The sequence below is a fragment of the Arachis hypogaea genome, chromosome 6 (assembly GCF_003086295.3).
Source record: "Arachis hypogaea cultivar Tifrunner chromosome 6, arahy.Tifrunner.gnm2.J5K5, whole genome shotgun sequence".
Lineage (NCBI taxonomy): Eukaryota > Viridiplantae > Streptophyta > Magnoliopsida > Fabales > Fabaceae > Arachis > Arachis hypogaea.
This window is the reverse complement of record NC_092041.1, coordinates 92257442-92263902: the sequence shown is the minus strand read 5'-3', so window position 1 is coordinate 92263902 and position 6461 is coordinate 92257442.

Here is a 6461-nt window from a genome sequence, read left to right as displayed (position 1 = left end):
GTACACAAAGAAACGTGTAAAGTGTCATGAGGTACAGATACAATGTCAAAAGATCCTATTAATAGTGAACTAGTAACCTAGGGTATACAGAAATGAGTAAATGACATAAAAATCCACTTCTGGGTCCACTTAGTGTGTGCTTGAGCTGAGCATTGAAGCTTTCATTTGTAGAGACTTTTTCTGGAGTTAAACGCCAGCTTTCATGCCAGTTTGGGCGTTTAACTCCAAGTTTTATGCCAGTTCCAGCGTTAAACGCTGGAAAATCTGAGGCTGATTTGCCACGACGATTTGGGCCATCAAATCTCGGGCAAAGTATGGACTATTATACATTTCTGGAAAGCCCAGGATGTCTACTTTCCAACGCTGTTGAGAGCGCGCCAAATGGGCTTTTGTAGCTCCAGAAAATCCACTTCGAGTGCAGGGAGGTCAGAATCCAACAGCATCTGCAGTCCTTTTCAGTCTCTGAATCAGATTTTTGCTCAGGACCCTCAATTTCAGCCAGAAAATACCTGAAATCACAGAAAAACACACAAACTCATAGTAAAGTTCAGAAAAGTGAATTTTAACTAAAAACTAATAAAAATATACTAAAAACTAACTAAAATATACTAAAAACATACTAAAAACAATGCCAAAAAGCGTATAAATTATCCGCTCATCAACCACCAGCAAGAGTATAATGTAACAAACACAGTTATATCAAGCAAGAAATATACAATTAGGAACAAGTAAGGCATTTAGACAATTAGCAAGTAATATGCAGTCAAATAGGCAATCCCAAACAATTCATATAGTATGCATATGATGAATGCCTGTCCCTAGTGGCTGATGATATCATCTGTCGGTTATAGAGCCAACCCGACAAGTCCTGGTAGCTAACCATTGGACTGTCCCTCTGTCACGCATCCCCAACTCGAGTTATACTCGTTATAAACTTGATCATAATCATGATCTATATCCATCACCCTCACTGGTGAATATTTACGGGGGCGAGCTCATCCGGGTCTTTCACAGTGCCCGGCCACACTTATGACATAGGGTCGAAAGAGCTTCGAGTCTCAACCTGGAGCACATGGTGGCTAGCCACTGCTTCCTCCCAGGGAAACTCTCATCTCCAACAGTGGAAGTGCAACATTCACAATTCATTCAACAGCATATATGCATTTGTACATGGCCATAATCATGGCTCCGCCGTAACACGGCAATAATCTAGCCTTCTGGCTCACGGTTAAATCCATAACCAGCCCATTGGCATCACGGTTAAATCCATAACCAGCCATCTCATTAACAAATACGGCCCTTCGGCCATGGCATAACAAGCACTTCCACCACCATCCTCCGCATCTCACATAATCGTGCTTGATCCTCAATGATCATTCATTTTTCCCTTGCTTCACTCGCAAGTTACCACATTCACTAGCCTTTCTTCTCATAGCTAGACATATCATAATGATTTAAGATATAAGTGGTGAGATCGGAGGCTTAGAAGTATGAAATTTGGCTTTTAAAACTCAAAAATCAACTTTGGGATGAAAACAGGTCCACGCGTACGCGCACTCCACGCGCACGCGCGGATGGCCTCAAAAACTTCATCGACGCGCAAGCGTCATGCACGCTAACGCGTGGATTAAAAATTTGCCAATCGACACGCACGCGTCAACCACACGTACGCGTGGGTGTTCTCGTGCCCAGGCACAAAGCTGGCACATTTCTGGCACAACTCTCTGGAAAATGGCTGGGCATTGGGTGCAGCACAATCGGCGCGCCCGCGCACATCACGCGCACGCGTAGATGGCGCTTTCTGGAAGAACGACGCGTACGCGCCAAGTGCGCCCACGCGCAAAGGGTCATTCTGCTAAAAATTTTCTAAGTTAAAAGCTGCAGAATTCACCAATTTAAACCCCAATCTTCCAACGGACATAACTTCCTCATTTTAAATCGTTTTTCACCCGTTCTTCGAACGGCACGGACATTCCGAATCCAATTTCATTTCTAAAAAGATTTGGTACAAAACAGAGATCCGTAGTCCAAGTTATGTCCCGCCAAAGTATGCCCAAAAACCATGTTTTTCATAAAAAACCACAAAGTGCCATTTTCAAAACAAGCCATTTCCAACTCTTTTCAAAATCAATCAAAACATGCCATTTTCATCCATTTTCTTTGAAATCAATCAAAATACATCAATTTCAACATCAAGCCTCCTCAACTCACACATTGACACTTTACCACAAATTTCAAAATCACTATCTCATCATTTTAACCCACTTCACCCAAGTGGCTCAAACTCAAACATATTGACATATCATATACTCTTCCTCATGCCAATTCCAACAACACCAAATCCAATAAATCATCGTTGTACACAATCAATATCATACTCACCATCAACACGGTTCAACCCACAATTCAACCATAACCAATCATCAAGCATATATCACAACATGCATATTTCTCATACATCATACCATCAAGGCGTCATTAATCACCAACACATATATGACCACATCATATATCTCAATCATTCAACGAAATCAACATTTCAATGCCTATCTTAGGGCCTCTAGCCTAAGTATTTCCTACCACATTACATATTAGATACGGGAAACCGAAACCATACCTTAGCCGATTTTCCCAAGCTCCACCGGAGTACTTCCAAATCACTTATCCACAAGCTCTCAAGGCCTCAACACCTCCAAGAACAGATTTTTCACCACCAAACCCTTTCCAAGCTTTTCAAAATCACCAATCAAGCTCCAATATTCACATATACACAACCTAAGCCACAATCATCATACCCATACACAACATCTCAATACCCAACATCATAAAACAACAAAATTACACTAGGGTTGAGAATCTTACCACACCCAAGGTCCAAGGAGACAAGATTAACCTTCTCCTTCAAGAGAGTTGGGTCCTATAACATCAAAGAACCCAAAATCTCAACATTTCACCCATGAAACTCGAAAATAAGGGCTTGGATTTCGAACAGAAACACGTGGCTTACCTCAAGATTGATTGTATGGGTTTTGTAGAGCTCTTCGCGGTGAACGCGTGGCCGCAAACGGAGCGGCAATCGGAGCTCTAGATCAAAAGTTATGGTGGTTTGAAGATCAAGTGAGAGAAAGAAGTTGAGAGAGTGTTCTTCCCTTCCTCTCCACCATTTCAGCGTGTTTGAGTGTGTTGTGAGGAGAGAGAGTGCTGAAAACTAGGGTTTTGGCTTAGTTATGTTGGGCCAAGGGCCCACTTTGGGTCTGGTTGGCCCGGTTTGGCCCGTTCGGTCCAATCTTGGTCCGAATTCTATAAAATTGGTACCGAAATTCTCGTCTCAATCTCCTCTATCACATTTAGCCATAAAAATCACATTTTAGGCTTTCTAGAATAAATTCTCATTTATGGGTTAATTAGCCGTTAATTAACCGAGTTTTACATTCTACCCACCTAATTGGGAATTTTGCCCACAAAATTCAAATGCAAATACCTGAGAATAAATGCGGATAATCCGTTCGCATCTCCGACTCAAGTTCCCAAGTGTGTTCCTCAACACCGCCTCGATTCCATGCCACTTTGACCAATGAAACCTCTTTTCCACGCAACCGTTTGATACTAGTATCATCGATTCTGACCGGAGCCACTGGAAGCGTCAAATCTTCCCTTAACTGAACCGACTCAGGTTCCAACACATGGCTAGCATCAGGAGTGTACTTCCGAAGCTGCGACACGTGAAACACGTCGTGCAGATTCGAAAGATGAGGTGGTAGAGCCATCCAATAAGCCACCGGCCCAATCCTCTCCAGGATCTGAAATGGACCAATGTATCGAGGATTCAACTTCTTTGCCTTAATCGCCCTACCTACTCCTGTAGTCGGAGTAACCTTAAGGAAAACATGATCTCCTTCCTCAAATTCTAAGGGCTTTCGCCTCTGATCGGCGTAACTCTTTTGACGACTCTGCGCCGTAAGCATCCTATCACGGATTTTCTTGACTTGTTCAGTAGTCTCAGCTATCATTTCCGGCCCTAACAAGCTTTTCTCTCCAGCTTCATACCAACATAGCGGAGATTGACATTTCCTCCCATACAAGGCCTCATACGGAGCCATTCCGATGCTCGCATGATAACTATTATTGTATGCAAACTCCACTAATGGCATATACCGATCCCAACACACCGGTTGGTCTAAAACACAAGCTCTCAACATATCCTCCAGTGTTTGGATCGTCCTTTTAGATTGACCATCTGTTTGAGGATGGTAAGCCGTGCTCAAGCTTAATCGGGTTCCAAAAGCTTTCTGAAATGCACCCCAAAATCTTGAAGTGAAACGAGGATCTCTATCAGAGATTATAGTAGCAGGTACACCATGAAGTCTCACAATCTCCTTTATGTATAACCGTGCTAGCTCCTCAAGGGTATAAGTCATCCGAATGGGCAAAAAGTGAGCTGACTTCGTTAGTCGGTCCACAATCACCCAAATAGCATCAAAACCAGCCCTAGTCCTTGGCAATCCCGACACAAAGTCCATTGCAATACTTTCCCACTTCCATTGTGGAATCTCTAAAGGTTGCAACATCCCGGAAGGTCTTTGATGTTCAATCTTTACCTTTTGACAAGTTAAGCATTTTGATACACATTCTGCCACATCATTCTTCATACCCGGCCACCAGAACATTGCCTTTAAATCATGGTACATCTTAGTACTTCCCGGGTGAATGGAGAATCCGCTTTTGTGTGCCTCCTTTAAAATATCTTGTCTCAAAGTACCAACATCCGGCACAATGATCCTACCCTTGAATCTCCATAACCCATCTTTTTCTTTCGACACTCTCCATTGTTTTCCTTGCTCAATAGCCGGTAACACCTTCCATAACGCTTCATCATTTTGTTGAGCCTTTAGGAGTTCGGACTTAAAATCACTTGAGATCTCTAATCGGCTCAAACACAAAGTTCCGGATACTTCTCGAGCACCAATTTTCGGACTCTCGAATCCCTTGAGCAACTTCTCCTCTTGAAGCATCATCCAAGCTGCATATAACGACTTCCGACTTAACGCATCCGCCACTACGTTCGCCTTTCCCGAATGGTATTTCAACTCAAAGTCGTAGTCCTTCAGTAATTCCATCCACCTTCTCTGCCTCATATTAAGCTCTTTCTGATCAAAGAGGTACTTCAAGCTCTTATGATCAGAAAAAACTTGGAACTTAACCCCATAGAGATAATGCCTCCACACCTTCAAGGCAAACACAATTGCAGCAAGTTCCAAATCGTGCGTAAGGTAACTAACTTCATGAAGTCTCAACTGTCGTGAGGCATACGCCACCACATTATGATGCTGCATCAGCACGCACCCTAGACCCTTTAATGAGGCATCACAATACACCTCAAATGGCTCATTCGGCTCAGGTAACACTAACACAGGTGCGGTAGTCAACTTTTTCTTCAATGTCTGAAAGCTCTCCTCGCACTCAGGAGTCCAAACAAACGGAGTGTCTTTGCGGGTTAACTTTGTCATTGGCAAAGCTATCTGTGAAAAGCCCTTGATAAACCTTCGGTAATAGCCAGCTAAACCCAGAAAACTCCTTATCTCCGTCACGGTGGTTGGTTGCTTCCAATCCATCACAACCTCCACCTTAGTTGGATCTACGGCTATTCCCTTCTTACTCACCACGTGACCCAAAAACTTTACCTCACTTTTCCAAAACTCGCACTTAGACAGTTTTGCATAAAGTTTCTTCTCCTTTAGAATCTGCAACACGGTCCTCAAGTGTTCTGCATGCTCTTCTTCAGTCTTGGAATAAATCAGTATGTCATCAATGAAGACAACAACAAATTTATCCAGAAACGGACGGAAAACTCTATTCATGTAATCCATGAACACTGCAGGAGCGTTCGTCAACCCGAAAGACATTACAGTGTACTCGTAATGACCATAACGAGTCCTGAAAGCGGTCTTAGGGATATCCTCACCCCTCATCCTTATCTGGTGATAACCGGATCGCAAATCGACCTTGGAGAAAACTCCAGCTCCTTGTAACTGATCCATGAGATCATCAATTCTCGGCAATGGGTACTTATTCTTTATTGTAACCTTGTTCAGCTGCCTGTAATCCACACAGAGCCGCATACTCCCATCCTTCTTCTTCACCAGTAACACTGGAGCACCCCACGGAGAGACACTTGGTCGTATGAAATTCTTTCCCAACAAATCTTCTAACTGAGACTTTAGCTCGTTAATCTCTAACGGTGACATCCTATAAGGAGCACTTGAGATTGGTCCCGCCCCGGGCACCAATTCAATAGCAAACTCAACCTCTCGGTTAGGTGGAAACTCATCAATATCATCGGGAAACACTTCCGGAAACTCACACACAACCGGAATCTGTTCCAACCTTTGATCATCACCCGAAACGCCCGCGGTTAACAACATGATACCCTGACATTCGGTTCCGGAACAGTTCACCATCAT